The sequence below is a fragment of the Emys orbicularis genome, chromosome 6 (genome assembly GCF_028017835.1).
Source record: "Emys orbicularis isolate rEmyOrb1 chromosome 6, rEmyOrb1.hap1, whole genome shotgun sequence".
In the NCBI taxonomy this organism is placed as follows: domain Eukaryota; kingdom Metazoa; phylum Chordata; order Testudines; family Emydidae; genus Emys; species Emys orbicularis.
Window position 1 is genome coordinate 53,591,286 of NC_088688.1, and position 18,332 is coordinate 53,609,617.

Consider the following 18,332-nt stretch of genomic DNA (forward strand, 5'->3'; position numbering starts at 1 on the left):
CCTCTGTTGGCAGATTATCCTATTGTCTTAGTGACCTTGGGTTATTTCCTACAGTTCTAAAAGTTATAATATTTTGAGGAAGTGAATGTCTCAGGGGAATGGTAATAGGATGCAAAGTACTTTATTTCTAAATAGCTGGCCTTTAATGGTTTATAGTATATGAAGTGAGTGGAGGTAACTGTCCAACTATCCACGTGTCTCCATCACAAAACTGCTATAAACAACTGATATGTTTGATCTCTTTGCTGAGACTGGGAGTATGTCTACACTGCAGCTGGGAGTGAGTCTCCCAGTCCAAGTAGACAATCTTAAAATAGCAACATGGATGTTGCGACTCAGACTGGAGCTTGGGCTCTCAAGTGTAGGGGGTCAGGTGGGCTTCAGAGCCTGAGCTCCAGCCTGGTCTGCAACACCCACACCACTATTTTTAAGCACAGTAACCAGAGTCTGCCTATGTGGGGCAGGAGGCTCACTCCTAGCTGCAGCGTACACATGCCATGGCATGTCAGATACTGAATTAGAGCTGTTCAAACAATACATTTTTGCATTCACTGACCAAACTGATAAACTATAAAATAAATAAATAAATTTCAGATCAACCGGTAATGAAATGTTTCAGTTTTCCCAGTGAAATAAAAAATAAATAAGTTTTGGGTCAAACAAAAACACTTCTAGAACCTATTGCTGGATCAGGGCTCAGACTTCAAAGTTTGCTGCTCTGTAATATACATAGAGTGAAATCTTGAGGTCAATGGGAAAATGCCTGATAGTATGTGCTTCTTTAGTCTACCAGGAGAAGGCATAACACCACCTAACAGTTGGAAGCTGTTGTTATACATATTCAGATGGGAAATACAGTGCAAATTTTTAAGTGTGGGTAATTAATCTTTAAAACAGCTCATCTAGGGATGCAATGGAGTCTCTATCACTTTAAATCTTTAAATTAAGAACTGATGGCCTTCTGAATAGGTATTCTATAGCTCAACCAAAATAATGGGCTCGATGCAGAGATTACTTGGTGAGGGTTTTTGGCCTGTGTTTTGCAGGATATAGACTAGATGATCATAATGGTGCCTTCTGGCTTTAGAATCTGTGAAAATTAATTTAATAAAATAGTCAAACAGTAAACTAGACCAAAACCACTTACTAGTAATATTTGTTTCCAATCTGACTTTCATTACTATCTAAAAATGATTTTTTTTCTAATGTAACTGCTGTTAGCACACTATATTTCCCTTTTTCATGGTACAGCTCCATTCACCTGCCACAATTATTTAAGTTGTCTCTTAAGTAGAGTGGATCAGAAAAATTGTGACATAACATTTGTCCAAATTTGCCAATTCATCAACATTGAAATGTTCTCCAGGATCATGTCAATTTGACAAAATTTCACTAGAAACTAGACAGGGTTGGCAGGTTTCTATCAGAAACCTGCTTGGTTTCCTCCCAGGTCACCTGTCTTTGGCAGCTTGCCTGATGAGTTGTTGGGGAACAGGGAGAGTGAAAGCCCTGGCTCGGCCATGCTCCTGCTTGTAGCTCTAGTGCAGCCTGGGCTCCCTGACTCCCAGGAACCACCATACAGACTGTCCTGGGGCTAGGGTACGCCACGTGACAGTCTGTCAGGGCAGCTGTTTTGTCAAGAATTCTGAGGTTTTGTTCTGAATCTGAATAAAATCTAATTTTGAAACACTGCACGAAACTGAATTACTGTTCTCCACTCAACTCTACTTTTAAATGTGTGTAATTATATCCTGGCAAACAAACTTTACATGCATGGAATGTGCCTAGAGTTTGGATAGATGCAGCTGAAACAAGTTTGAATATACATTTGTATTTATTGTCTAGAGGGTACTTCTGCCTTTTTTATAATCAAGGTAGAGTCTGTTAATGTTATCATCACTTACTATTTGTACTGCAGCCGTGCCTGAGGTCCCCATTATGCCAGATGGTCCCTGCCCTGCTGAGCTTTGATTACACTAGTGAATCAGCAGTAATGGATTGACCCTGCTCCATTAAAGTCAATAGACATTTTCCATTTACTTGGATCAAGTCAGAATCAAGCCTTAATTAACCTGAAACTACTTCTTCCAGCATTTGCCAACAGGCTAGCAACAGTAATAGACTCTGGCCTCTGTTATAGTATCACCATGGAAAAGTAAGATTTTTCTGAAGTGCTCAGGGCAGGCCTTTAAAAATCACTTAATGTTGTTCTAGTAGGTCAAACTGTAATAAAAATAGATCAAAACCTATTTTGTTTTATGTGTTGCCTATTATCAGTAATATCACAAAGACAACTAATCATCATATGTACAATCCTTACTTCTCTCAAGTAATGGATGGCTATCTTACTATTTTTCCTACTACACAGAGCATTGAGATCATATAGAATCATAGAATATCAGGGTTGGAAGGGACCTCAGGAGATCATCTAGTCCAACCCCCTGCTCAAAGCAGGACCAATTCCCAACTAAATCATCCCAGCCAGGGTTTTGTCAAGCCGGGCCTTAAAAACCTCCAAGGAAGGAGACTCCACCACCTCCCTAGGTAACGCATTCCAGTGCTTCACCACCCTCCTAGTGAAATAGTGTTTCCTAATATCCAACCTAGACCTCCCCCACTGCAACTTGAGACCATTGCTCCTTGTTCTGTCATCTGCCACCATTGAGAACAGCCGAGTTCCATCCTCTTTGGAACCCCCCTTCAGGTAGTTGAAGGCTGCTATCAAATCCCCCCTCATTCTTCTCTTCTGGAGACTAAACAATCCCAGTTCCCTCAGCCTCTCCTCATAAGTCATGCACTCCAGACCCCTAATCATTTTTGTTGCCCTCCGCTGGACTCTTTCCAATTTTTCCACATCCTTCTTGTAGTGTGGGGCCCAAAACTGGACACAGTACTCCAGATGAGGCCTCACCAATGTCGAATAAAGGGGAACGATCACGTCCCTCGATCTGCTGGCAATGCCCCTACTTATACAGCCCAAAATGCCGTTAGCCTTCTTGGCAACAAGAGCACACTGTTGACTCATATCCAGCTTCTCATCCACTGTGACCCCTAGGTCCTTTTCTGCAGAACTGCTACCTAGCCATTCGGTCCCTAGTCTGTAGCTGTGCATGGGATTCTTCCGTCCTAAGTGCAGGACTCTGCACTTGTCCTTGTTGAACCTCATCAGGTTTCTTTTGGCCCAATCCTCTAATTTGTCTAGGTCCCTCTGTATCCGATCCCTACCCTCTAGTGTATCTACCACGCCTCCTAGTTTAGTGTCATCGGCAAACTTGCTGAGAGTGCCGTCCACACCATCCTCCAGATCATTAATTAAGATATTAAACAAAACCGGCCCCAGGACCGACCCTTGGGGCACTCCGCTTGAAACCGGCTGCCAACTAGACATGGAGCCATTGATCACTACCCGTTGAGCCCGACGATCTAGCCAGCTTTCTATCCACCTTACAGTCCATTCATCCAGCCCATACTTCTTTAACTTGGCAGCAAGAATACTGTGGGAGACCGTATCAAAAGCTTTGCTAAAGTCAAGGAATAACACATCCACTGCTTTCCCCTCATCCACAGAGCCAGTTATCTCATCATAGAAGGCAATTAGGTTAGTCAGGCACGACTTCCCCTTGGTGAATCCATGCTAACTGTTCCTGATCACTTTCCTCTCCTCTAAGTGTTTCATAATTGATTCCTTGAGGACCTGCTCCATGATTTTTCCAGGGACTGAGGTGAGGCTGACTGGCCTGTAGTTCCCCGGATCCTCCTTCTTCCCTTTTTTAAAGATGGGCACTACATTAGCCTTTTTCCAGTCATCCGGGACCTCCCCCGATCGCCATGAGTTTTCAAAAATAATGGCTAATGGCTCTGCAATCTCATCCGCCAACTCCTTTAGCACCCTCGGATGCAGCGCATCCGGCCCCATGGACTTGTGCACGTCCAGTTTTTCTAAATAGTCCTGAACCACTTCTTTCTCCACAGAGGGCTGGTCACCTTCTCCCCATATTGTGCTGCCCAGTGCAGCAGTCTGGGAGCTGACCTTGTTTGTGAAGACAGAGGCAAAAAAATCATTGAGTACATTAGCTTTTTCCACATCCTCAGTCACTAGGTTGCCTCCCTCATTCAGTAAGGGGCCCACACTTTCCTTGACTTTCTTCTTGTTGCTAACATACCTGAAGAAACCCTTCTTGTTACTCTTAACATCTCTTGCTAGCTGCAACTCCAAGTGTGATTTGGCCTTTCTGATTTCACTCCTGCATGCCTGAGCAATATTTTTATACTCCTCCCTGGTCATTTGTCCAATCTTCCACTTCTTGTAAGCTTCTTCTTTGCATTTAAGATCAGCAAGGATTTCACTGTTTAGCCAAGCTGGTCGCCTGCCATATTTACTATTCTTTCTACACATCGGGATGGTTTGTTCCTGCAACCGCAATAAGGATTCTTTAAAATACAGCCAGCTCTCCTGGACCCCTTTGCCCTTCATGTTATTCTCCCAGGGGATCCTGCCCATCTGTTCCCTGAGGGAGTCAAAGTCTGCTTTTCTGAAGTCCAGGGTCCGTATTCTGCTGCTCTCCTTTCTTCCTTGTGTCAGGATCCTGAACTCGACCATCTCATGGTCACTGCCTCCCAGGTTCCCATCCACTTTTGCTTCCCCTACTAATTCTTCCCTGTTTGTGAGCAGCAGGTCAAGAAAAGCTCTGCCCCTAGTTGGTTCCTCCAGCACTTGCACCAGGAAATTGTCCCCTACACTTTCCAAAAACTTCCTGGATTGTCTGTGCACCGCTGTATTGCTCTCCCAGCAGATATCAGGGTGATTAAAGTCTCCCATGAGAACCAGGGCCTGCGATCTAGCAACTTCTGCTAGTTGCCAGAAGAAAGCCTCATCCACCTCATCCCCCTGGTCTGGTGGTCTATAGCAGACTCCGACCATGACATCACCCTTGTTGCTCACACTTCTCAACTTTATCCAGAGACACTCAGGTTTTTCTGCAGTTTCATACCGGAGATACAACATGCAACAATCATATTTGAGATACAACATGCAACAACCTGAATATTTACACGAATGTAGGAAAGTTAAAAGAAAAAAAGTCAACACTCAAGCAAACACTGTGGGAAGCTTTTTCCCCCTACATCATGCATTTTCATTACAAATCAAGCACATATGTAGAGTAAAGAATAAAGAATAAAATTGGCCATATACATATATGGAAACAGTATAAGAAGTTCTAAAATATATATATTTAAGAATATCATATACTATTATTTTTAATACTTCTAACAGGTAAATATAAAGTAGCTGTTCTTAGAGAACTCAGCACAATAAATTGAATGTAAATTGATATTGCAGGAAAGCAAGGAAAAATCAATTTACATTCATCTTATTTAAAATTGTTAAGAAGTCCAAAAGAAATCAATTGTTGGATGTACATACTTTAAATGTCAGCAAATGTGAAATGCAATGAATTTGATAACATTAGAAAAGTCAGCATTTATACATCAGTTATGTAAGAGCAACGCCTACTAGACTCACTACAGTTAATAGTCTGTCAGCATTTCTACTAGAAACAGATTTTCACATCCCATACAAGATCTGCTTGGTTTCTGGATTTTAAACAAATTTTGAAAGCAGTTTTCAATTTGCAGGGCCACAGAAGAAGTTAATTGAGTTAATATGCTTTTAAATTTCTTTAGTTAAAACCGAATTGTTCTCTCTTTAAAAATTAACGTTAGCACTTAGCCAGTGATGTGGACTAATCACTTTTGTCATTTAAAAAAAATAGACAGTTGAGCTGCTGTAGTAAAAAAAAAAAAAAAAAAAAAAACCCCACCATGAATTTGGTATTATGGATCCATAAATCATAGTTAATGGTATAGACACAGAATCATAGAAATGTAGGGCTAGAATAGACCTCACAAGGTCATCTAGTCCAGTCCCCTGCACTAAGGCAGGACCAACTACACCTAAACCATCCCTGATAGGTGTTTGCCTAACCTGTTCTTAAAAACCTCCAAAGACAGGGACTCCACAACCTTACTTGGGGTACGTCTATACTACCCGCCGGATCAGCGGGGATAAATCGATCCCCAAATCGATACCTGTACTCCACCTCGGCAGGTGGAGTAAGCGGAGTCGACAGGAGAGCTGCGGTGGTCGACTCGCCGCCGTGAGGACGGCCAGGTAAGTTGAACTAAGATACTTCGATTTCAGCTACGCCAATAGCATAGCTGAAGTTGCGTATCTTAGTTCGAACCCCCCCGCTAGTGTAGCCCAGGTCTTGGAAGCTGATTTTAGTACTTATAGTTAGGAAAAACTTTCTAATAGCAAACTTAAATCTTTCTTGCTGCAGATTAAGCTCATTACTTCTTGACCAACCTTCAGTGGGCATGGAGAACAATTGATCACAGTTCTCTTTACCACAGCCCTTAACATATTTGAAGAACGTTATTAGGTTCCCCATCTCAATCATCTTTTCTTCTCAATCAAGTTTCTTTTAAACATGCCCAGTTTTTTAACGTTCCCTCATAGGTTAGGTTTTCTAATCCTTTTATCATTTTTGTAGCTCTCCTCTGGACTCTCTCCAGTTTGTCCACCTCTTTCCTATATTGCTGTGCCCAAAACTGAGCACAATACTCCAGCTAAGGCCTTACCAGTGCCTAGTAAAGAGGGACAATTATCTTCTGTCTTACATAAGACACTCCCATGAATACACCCATAATAATAATAGCCTTTTTGCAACTGCTTCCCATTATTGACTCATTCAATTTGTGATCCACTATAATAACCCCCAGCTCCTTTTCAGCAGTACTACCCCACCTAACCAGTATTCCCCATTTTGTGGTTACACATTTGATTTTTCCTTCCTAAATTCAGTGCTTTGCATGTCTTTATTGAATTTCATCGGATTGATTTCAGTCCAATTCTCCAATGTGTCAAGGTTATTTTGAATTCTAATCCTTTCCTACAAACTGCTTCCAACACCTCCCAGCTTGGTGTCATCTGCAAATTTTATAAGCTTATGACCTCATTAACATCTATAATGCATTCTTCAAGCCCTTTCAAAATATAGCTGCTAAAATCTGCTTCTTTGCCTATTTTTTCTCAACACATAATGCCCTCCCCCATCCCCATCACTCCATTGGCTCCCCCATGTACAACTCCTGGGGGAATTCTGTACCACTGCGTACTCACAGAATTCACGTGGCCCACATATATATATATATTGTCAGCAGAAAATACAGTCTGTGGGAGAGGTTCTGCAGTTATGCCTTTTGCCCACCAGGGTCTGCTGTGGTGCCAGAACAGAGGTGGCCAGCTCACCACTCACTAGCCATAGCTGTCAGCACCTGATAGGGAGATTGCAGAGGCTGCATTCCTCACAGCACCCTGCCTGTGGGGCCAGGTGAGGTGGCACAGGATACGTGTGGAGGGACATACAGAGTGGGGCACAGGAGGCTACTGGGAAGGTTCAGAAGGGCTAGTGGGGGGTGGGGGGAAGACTGGAGCAGGGGCTGAATGGAAATGGTGATGTGGGGACACATGGGGATAGAAGGCTAGGGAGTGCAGGGCACATGGGGATGGGGAATAAGGATGCAGGGATGGACTGTGTGGGGATAGGGCCGAGTGGAGGTGCAGGAACACATGGGGGGGCAGAGACATATGGGGATGGGAAGTAGGGGTGGCTGAGTGGGGGGGTTCAGGGACACTAGAGTGGTGCAGAGCCACATGGGGATGGGGGTGGCTGAGTGTGGGTTCACAGACCCATAGGGACTGGAGAAGGGGGTGCAGGGGGATGAGGGTGCAGGGACACTGGGAATGGGGGGGAGGAGAGGTGGATGAGTGGGGGAGCAGGGATATGTGGGGACGGGGCAGATGTGCCTGACTGATTGGGAGAGGCTAAAGATCAGCCAGGGTCTGCATACGGGAGGCTCCCCAACTCACTAGCAATCCCTCCTCCCCCCAAAAAGCAATGGTTCCATACTTATTCTACAATCGACAACCCTCCACGTTCACTCCTGGACTCCTTCTGAGCAATTACTTCCCTCTCCCTCAGCTATTCTATTACCCCGACTCCCCCAAGCCTTAACACTGCTTCTGAGGGGTGCAGGAAATACAGTTCCATATTGTAGTTTAAATGGATTATTACTCAACATTCTGTATTAATATGCTTAGTAAGGGATCTATTTGTCCAAAAAAAAAAAAAAAAAAAAAAAAATCCTGACTTTTTTGTTACAGACATACTTGCGGACAGGTATTTTGAAATAAATGACCAAAATAATTGAAACTGGTGTGATTATATTGTATTATTTTGACAAATAAAACATTCGGGATTTTTGGGCACAGAATTCCCGCAGGAGTAATACAAGCTTTTAGTCTTTCTTTTAAGGCTCTCTAATACTCTTCCCTATTAGCTGCTTTTCTAACTTACTGAACTGCCTGTGCTGCAAAAGGTGCCAATCTTAAATACCTATTTGTTTGGTTCAGTCACAAGCACCTTCCTGCTATCTTGCATACTGCCCTTACCCCCACCTCTTATACATAAAACATCCTCTCTGCACTGCTCTGAAAGACCACCACCACCATGCGTTCTTTTAAATTCTTCCTTGAGATCCACTTCTACTGTAATGCCTACCAGAAATGATAAAGGGTAGATAGAGGGCCAATGGAGATTGTTAATAAACTGACCTTGGGCAAATGTCAGGCTGAAATAAGAGCTTTATGCCACTGAAAATGGGAGATGCTGAAGAATTCTAAAGAACTTTACAAAAAATACAAGCTGGTACTTGCAATCACTCTTTCCTTCCCTCATAATCAAGATTCCCACTAAACCTATAAAGTGTGAGAACACTGAGCCAAGAAAGGAGGTAAATTCAAGTGCCAAGGATCCCCTCAGAGAGCACTAGTAGCAGGACCCTCTTTTGATATAATTTTGCTCTATGTGAAGCCTTATTATGTGCTGAATTAAAACTGATGTATCAACGAACCCTTCACTTAAGACAATTGTTTTACAACTAAGGAGCCACATCTAAAACAAGCCCTAGTAGAGTCTGCTTGGAAACTAGTACCATAAAAATGTAGGTTTTTACTGGGTATTGTGACCAGGTGTGTGGCTGTAGAAAAACTGAGACAGAACAGCAACTGAGGCCATGCCTACACTACACAGTTATGTCAACAAAAGTCAGCCTTCATTGACAAAACAGTAGAGATGTACACACTGCAATACTCCTCCTGCTGATTTAACTCTTCTGCTACGCCAACATAATAAAACCACCTGGATGAGAGGCATAGAGATTTTTGCAATGTAGTTAGAGTGACACAGTGTCAGTGTAGACAGTGAGTTGCTTATGTCATTCTAAGAGGCCTCTAGGAGAGGTCCCACACTGTCCATCATAACTACTCTGGTCACTAGTTTGAACTCCGCTGGCCTGCACCCAGTTTCACAGGCATGCACCCCCACTCCTTTGAAAGGCCTGAGAATGTTTTGAAAGTCCATTTCCTGTTTGCTCGGCCTGGAGAGCTCACATTGCATCTTCCCAGCTGACCATGCTGGCTCCCCACAGCAAATGTGCTCCCACCAGGAGTACACTGGAATTGTGGGAAGAGGAGACTGCAGTCACAACTCCGCTCCAGCCATAGGAACTTTGATACCTATGGGCAGATTGCTTATGGCATGAAGGAGAAGGGGCACAAGAGAGAGAGACAGCAGTGCTAGGCTAAGATCAAGGAGCTGAGGCAGGTATACCAGAAGTCAAGGGAAGACAATTGTCAGTCTGGTGCTTCGCCAAAGACATGCCACTTCTACAAAGAGCTGCACGCCCTCTTCGATGGCTACCCCACCTCCACTACCAAGACCCCTGTGATGGGTTTGGCCACAGAGACCCCCTTAGGACTGTCACCTGATGTGCTGAGACTACCTCTGAGCCCGTTTTCTCTGCCAGTTTGGGCCTCCAGCACCCTGCCTTGTTGAGCCAGACACGCAAGCCTGCTGCAACACAGATGTTATCCCAGGTACAATCCTTTTCAGACCAACTTTGTAGTTTATGGCCCGGGTCCAGCAAACACTCACACCACCCCCCATAGTTAGAGTCCTTTGTTCCACTTTTTTTCAGGCATCTCTTTGGGGTGGAGAGGCCATCTCTTGAGCCAGCTGAAGACAAAATGGAGAGGCTTCCAAGGCCTTTTATATTCTCTCTCTGTGGGTGGAAACCAATTTGTTCTTCTGTGAAAAATCACAGCAACAAGATGGAGTTTGTAGCCACCTGGGCAAGTTACATATCCATGAATGATTCAGCTTTTTACAGGCTGACACCATTGTTTTCATGTTAGTTTGAATGTTCCCAGGAAAGCTCAGATGTGGATTGGCGTCTCCCAAAGTCCATTGTTATTTAAGTACTCCCAATTACTTGAATAGCCCCTTCACAATATGTTGTCCAAACCTCCCTTATGTGTTTCCTACAGCAAACACCTCAAATACAAGCATAGAGACAACGCTCATAACTTCAGATATAAAAATGATACAGGCATACAGATAGGAGGAATATATTCAGTAGATCATAACCTTTGCAAAGATGTATCACATGGCATATCTAGCCTAAAGCATATTCCTGTTATGTTATATTTACACTTATAAGCATATTTCCATAAACATATAGAATGCAATGTCACAACCCCCCTGGTTACTTTGGAGGGGCTGGAGGAAGCAGCCAGCACAGTGAACCCCAAGGACAAAGTGGTGCACAAGGAAGTGGAGTTGAAGGATCGGGGGGAAAAGAGGCAACAGGGACATCCGTTGGCATGGTGAGCCAGCACCTCTTTTGAACTCCAGAGGAGTCTAGCCACTCCCAGTCCTCCAGCTCTGCCACACCCAATGCAGAAGAGGGGAGCGCCAATAAGTATTCATTGTGCTTTGATTCTGCAAGGAGACATGAGGTAGAGCTCTCCTCTTTTTGTTGTTGTTCCAGGAGTGGAGAGAGAGAGAGAAATATTTAACACTAGCACCGTTTGCATATGCTTCCCATTCCCCTGTGCAAGCTAGGCTAAGGGGGTACTGCGGAAAAGCTTGTTGATGCACCCTGGGATGTCCTAGGTATCCTCCATCGAGATTTCTAGGAAACTTTCCTGGAGCTGGAGGTACTCTGCAATCCTCTGCCAAAGGTTCCTTGAGAGGGCAGCCTTGTTTCTTGCCCCCAGTAGGAAACTTTGCCAGGCCAATCGGTAATTACCTCTGCAGGCACCAAAGCAGCACACACATGACCAGCACAGACCCAGTCTGTAGCCATATGCATGCAGAAGCTGCACCCTTGCAGCCTCACTTACCCTCAGGAGCAAGATATCAGCTGCTCTCACCCCCTAGCTGTGGAAAATGGTGCCAGCATTCAGAATAGTGGCCCATGGCACTTGTCTCGATACGCCTGTGAACCCCTCCCCCCCCCCCAGTTTGTCCCATCTTGCCCCTTCCCCTCGTCCCCAGGCCCAACTCACCCAGGTTAGGGCTCTTGCTGCACTGCGTCTGCCAAGGGAAAGTGAGACAGTGATGTATCTAATTTGTATGAATCAAGACTGTGAGTGCACTCAGTGTAGTGCTTCTGTTTATTGTTTCTTTAGCTTCTGCAGATGTGCCCTGGGGGGGGTGGGGGTTTCCTCCTGCACACTGGCTGAGCTGCTCTGAGTGATAAAGAGATGAAGCAGGAGGAGTAAGGAAGATATTCAGGGAGGTGTTGCATTCTTCTGATGCAGCCGATAGTGAGCAGAGAGCATGGAGAGAGACTATAAATGAAAGACTGAGAACGGATAGCCAGATGAGGAAACAGGGGCAGGAGCAGATGATACAGGGGGAAGAACTAAGACATGAGGAGGTCCCTGATTGAGCTGCAGGTGGAACACATGCATACTCGCCTCCCCCTGCAGCCCATACAGAACTGCCTTCCATGCCCTCCCCAAACTCTCCTGCCCCATTCCTCACATGTTCCCAGGCCATCCCAGTACTCCATGCACTCCACCCCTAGGGACATGTTTCAGAATGACAGCTGGAGATACACCCAGCTGTGGGAGCCTCATTTCAGGAACTGCTCAGCTGTCATGTCCACTTTAGAAAATAAAAATGTTTGTATTACTGATGAATGAAAATGTACTTACAGAAAGAAAATGAATCTTTGTCTACAAATCACGGTGGTTGCTGCTGAAATTCATACACGGGGGCAATCAGTGCATTAGCAGAATGCAGTGAACGCACACGCAGCCCTCGTTACAAGGGTCATACTATGGTTCAAGAAAGCAATGCCTGGCTCAAAACACTACAGAATGAGCCCCAGTAATGTGTCTTTGTCAAAATGCTCCTTTAAAAGCCTCCCTGCTTCAAATAGCTCCATTGAGCCCCTCTATCAGCCCTGGTAGCTCATTGCTCAAAAGCAGCCACCAGCCAACTACCCTTGGGGAAACTTTTCCCCTTTCGTTTCACAAATGTTATGCAAAGCAGAGCAGCCTGTGATGACCATGGGAATATTTTCCTCATTGAGGTCAAACCTACCAAAAAGGCAGCTCCAGTGACTCTTTAATCTGCCTAAGGCACATTCAAGCTTGATTCTGCACCTGCTGCTATTACGGTTTCCAGTGTAAGGCTTCATGAGCCACAGGAACAAGGGGTAGGTTGGGTCTCCCAGAATCACTAGGGGCATTTGCACATCCCCATTGGAATCTTCTGGTCTGGAAAGAAAGTCCCTGCATGCAGCTTTCTATACAGGCCCATGTTCTTGAAGATGTGTGTGTCATGCACCTTCCCTGACCACCCCCTGTTAGTGTCAGTGAAATGACCCCAGTGAGCCTCCAAGACTTGTGATACCATAGACAAGTAGCCCTTTCTGGTGATTTACACTGTTGCAAGGTGGACTGGGGGCAAAAATTGGGATATGCATGCCATCTATTGCCTGGCTGCAGTCAGGGAATCCCATTGCTGCAAAGCCATCCACTATTTCCTGCATAGTTCCCCAGAGTCACAGTCCTTCATAGCAGGAGGTGATTAATGGCCCTGCACACTTGCATGACTGCAAACTCCATGGTGGACTTCCAACTCCACATTGATTTCCGACTGAGCGGTAGTCGTCTGGAGTTGCCAGCTTCCACACAGTGATTGCCATTCACTTCTCCACTGTGAGGGCAGTTCTCAGTTTGATGTCCCTGCCATTCGGCACAGGGATAAGCTCCACACACAGTTCAAGGTGGCTTTGTGCATCCAAAAGTTTTGCGGCCACTGCTTGTCATCCCATACCTGCATCACGATGTGATCCCATCACTCAATGCTTGCTTCCCCGAGGCCAGTACTGTCAGTCCACCACGTGCAGCTGTTCCATGAATGCCAAAAGCAATCTTGAATTGTTTCTTTCATACACCAGGCAGACACCATGGTGTCATTATCAGATTCGCAGCTCATGAAATACCATAGGATCAGCTGCACTCTGTTCATAACGCTCATCATAAGACTGGAGATCAGTGCAGGATCCATGCTTTCAGACAGAGACACCAGGCACACAGTTTACAGGTGCTGTTGAAAAGTGGCACAAAATGTGAGTGGAAGCTCATAGAATGATGGGATGGAGAAAACTGCATCATGGGACAGTGAGTAGTACCATGTATCATGCACTGCAATAATCTAGAAGTGAAAAGGCATAGATTCATACTGTGTAAGGTTTAAAGGGACTATTAGATCACCTAGTCTGAACTCCTGTATTTCATAGGCCAATACATTTGATCCAGTTACCCTTATAATGAGCCCAGAAACTTGTTTGACTTTATCATCACTTCCTTGAAAGAGATTGAAAATCCACAACTTCCTTTGATAGTTTGTTGTAATGGTTAATCACCATCACTATTAAAAATGCACTTTAATTTATAATTTGAATTGGTTTGGCCTCAGCTTCCAGGCACTGGTTCTTGTTATGCCTTTGCTGGTAGATTAACACCACTTTTGTACCTGGTACTTTCTCCACATGAAAATGCTTAGACACTAGATACTTACCAAGTCACCTCTCAGTTTTCTGTATGATAAACTAAACAAATTGAGCTCTTTAAGTCTCAGCATAAGGCATTTTCACCAACTCTTGATTCATTTGTGTGACTCTGCTGCACACTCAGTTTTTTCAATATCCTTTTAAAAATTTAGACAACAGAACTGTATGCAGTATTCTGTTACTGGTCTCACCAATGCCCTACACAAGGGTAAAGACACCTCCTAACTCTTACTCATTCCCCTGTTTATATATATCCCCAAATCACATTAGCACTTTTTGCCACAGCATTGCATTAGCAGCTGATGTTCCATTCTGTCCTTGATGACGCCTAAATCCTTTTTAGAAATCACTGCTTTCCAGGATACAGTTCCCCCAAAGCCCTCATGACTTCAGTCAGCCAGGCATCTGATCCACACAGGCCAGCATTCCTTGTTCTTCAATATCAGCTGTAATTTGGCTGTATTAAAAATGTGTTTTGTTGAATGGAATCTACTTATCAATCAATCCAGACTCAGCGATAATAGTTTGCATATCAAACACCAGCAAACTTCTGGCCAGGTCTCTTAGTAATGCGTCTCAGCATCTGCTGAATGAAAAACTAAGAGCAGGTGTGAATCATCTAGTTATTAAGAGAGAAGGTTGTGAATTTTCCGTCAGAAAATGCCCTTTTAACAAAGTTGAAATATCCTGTAGGAAAAGATCAATTTTACTGGGGAAAAAAATGTGATTGTCACAAAAATCAAAGTGATGGCTCCCTTCCTGAAAAACTTGTGTCATTTTCACTTTGTGGTAGAAACAAAATTAACAGGAGCCTTCCAGATGGGCAGGGCTGGCTCCAGGGTTTTGGCCGCCCCAAGCAGCCAAACAAACAAAAAACAAAAAAAAAGCCGCGATCGCGATCTGCTGCGGCAATTCGGCGGGAGGTCCTTCGCTCCGAGCAGGAGTGAGGGACCGTCCGCCGAACAGCTAGACATGCCACCCCTCTCCGAAGTGGCCGCCCCAAGCACCTGCTTGGTAAGCTGGTGCCTGGAGCCGGCCCTGCAGATGGGTGGCCGATACATTGAAAACTTCCCTTTCAAGTTCTCTTAATGAAACTTTTCTTTAAATCCCTTCTTGTGAATAAATTTCAATTTAAAAAAACTGCAGAAGTTTTTGCAGGAAGGATTTTCCACTTTCTGGCTACCTCTGCTTACAAATATGAGAAGCAAATAGTAGGCACCTTCTCTCGATCAATGGAGATGATGTACTCAACTAATTCCTCTGGTTCCTTCTCCCAAACCACAGATACCAGCACCTTCAGTCTCAAGTACCAGTAGTTAGTTTTCATTCACTCTCCACTTTTGTAGAGCAAAATGGCATCCTCTGTACAGCATGCACTGTACAGGCAGGGTAGGGTGACCAGATGAGGGGAAGAAAATATTGGGACACATGGGGGGGGGAGGTGCCCGCTGGCAGAGCAACCCCCTCCCCCAAAAAAACAAAAGATAGTACTGCCGGCGGATATCGGGACAAAATGCGTCCCGACCAAAGATCGGTCGGGACGTGGGACAGACACCAAAATATCGGGACGGTCCCGATTTTATTGGGACGTCTGGTACCCTAAGGCAGGGTCACACTGGTGGGGCACTTTTACTTAAAATCAGGGTGACACCCCTGTTTTGGGGGTACTTAAAGAGACTTTGAAGGACAGGGGGTTCAAAATACTAGGAAATGGGATTGGACTTTAATAGTAGCAGGTCTAGCCCATGTCAACAATCTGAGTTTCTTTTTCCTTTAATAAAATTTTAAAAATATAATGGTGACTAAGCAGTCTGAGGCTTCTAATCAAAACCCCAAACCATATTTGACTGTTTAGTGTTGTACAATGACAGGGTCATGTTTGGCCCACTTATTTCACTGAAAGTAATACAAATCCTTGGGGGTGGTGGAATCTTCCCCAGTGTAATTAATGTGGATCGTAAACACCCTGTCTCAATTTTTGTGGTATGCATTTGAGATATAATGCATAAGCTGTGACAATCTTTTTAAAGACAAATGATCTCATTCTCAGATAGTGTAATTCAACACCGCTCCAGTGACATCAGTCAATAATGCACCTGACCCACAGAAGCACGTTAACAGAATTTTGTGAGCATTCAAATGAATTAATCAAGTGAACCCTGAACAACTTTGTGTTGTTAGTGTCCTGAAAAAAATAAAGTTTCACAATGGAAGACAGAAAAATAACTTCAGAGAGTGAAAACATATGTCACTAAAGCTGTATAATTGAGCATGTGGAATCTCACTTACCACACAAAAGGATGAATGTTTCTATGTGCATAAGGTGAAACACAAGGCTTGAATATCTATACCCCCCAAAGGCCATGTTCTTACCTGAGGCCTTGTCTACACAACTGCAGTAAGTCAACCTAATTTACGCTCCTCCAGCTATGTGACTAACGTAACTGGAGTCGACATACCTTAGGTTGACTTACTGTGGTGTCTACACCACCCTGTAGAGACGAGACACACACTCACAGCGACTTACCTTACTCGTCGCTCCGGTGGAGTGGCATTTAGCTTTGGTAAGTGTAGACATGGCCTCAGTGTTATACATACATTGGACATGCAGGAAGGCAAGAGAATTTACTAACCATAGAATCATAGAAATATAGGATTAAGGGACCTCAAGAGGTCATCTAGTCCACCCTCACCCCCACCTATGCTATGGCAGGATTAAGTATTACCAGGTCACATAACTCATGAATTCTACATAGCCAATTCTTTGAGAAGGGCAGTACACGCATCCATCAGCATCTCTCATACTTGTACATTCTCCCCTGTATAATCCATTTTTAATAGGAGGTGGAATAATTTAAGTGAGTCTGTACAGAATGACCTTCCCAGGGTCATTATCAGATATACATTAGCTATTTTGGACCTTTCTTGATCATTTTCTATCCCTCAAATATAGTCAGGTCTGAGTCAGAAATATATCTACATGTACAGATGTGTGTTTGTTCATGCACGCTAGACAGACATAATTTAGATAGATGGAGGATGGTCCAATGGTGCTAGCATAGCACTTTGGAGGCCCAGGTTCAGTTCCCTGCTGTCACAGTCTTCCTGTGATACCTCGGACAAACCATTTAATATCTCTAAGCTCCCCATCTGCCAAATGAGGATAATAATTTCCTGTCCTAGAGGGGTTACAGGGATAAATACATTAAAGTTTGTGTGATGTTCAGATACTAGTGTGATGGAGGCCAATGGGGTACCTAACATATGAAACAGTGGGAGAAATTCTGTATTCTTATGATACACCAGAGGTGGACAAACTGTGGCCCGGGGGCCACATCTGGCCCGTAGGACCCTCCTGCCCAGCCCCTAAGCTCCTGGCCTGGGAGGCTCGCCCCTGGCCCCTCCCCTGCAGCCAGCGCAATGCTCTGGGCAGCAGGCTGCGATCTCCTGGGCAGCACAGCTGCAGAGCCAGGGCCTGACCCAGTACTCTGTGCTGCATGGCTAGTTACAGCCGGGCAGTGCGGCTGCCTGTCCTGGTGCAGCCGCACTGCCAGCCACCGGTGCTCCAGGGAACGTGGTAAGGGGCCGGGGGGGGGGGTTGGATAGAGGGCAGGGGAGTTCACAGTAGTGGTCAAGGGAGTGGATAGGGGTCAGGGCAGTCAGAGGGTGGGGAAACAGGGAGGTTGAATGGGGGCAGGAGTCCCGGGGGAGCAGTCAGGGGACTGGGAGCGGGGGGGGGGGGTGCACAGCCTCCCCAAACCGGCCCTCAATACAATTTTGGAAACCCGATGCGGCCCTCAGGCCAAAAAGTTTGCCTGCCCCTGTGATACATGGTGGGAGAAGAAAGGGGGGGGGGGGGAGGAGAGAAGAGAAGAGAAGAGAGAGAGAGAGAGAGAGAGAGAGAAAACCACGCACAACACACCACACAGAAAAGAAAGTAAACCTGATGGGATAATAGTTCATAGCTCAGCCACTTCCACAACTAAAATAAGGCAATTTACAAAAAAAAAAAAAAAATTATGAAAGCTTATAATTACTGAAAAAGTACTTTTCCAACTGGATAATTCCTAGTATTTGAAATCCATTGGAAGAATATGCAATCTTTTCATGTAATTTAGGAGCTTCTTCAGGGAAATGAAAGTTCTCTAATTCTCATGGCTGCTTAAGGTGAACAATCACATAGGGGCTGTAGACCTCTATTAACTCTCAACTAAAGACCCTGATAGGACATAAGCAAAGAAGGTAAATATCATTTACCATCTCACTTCTGGCTGTTCTTGATAAGAGAAAAGCAAACAACGTTTATTTAATGATTATTGTGAAATAAGGGCAATATG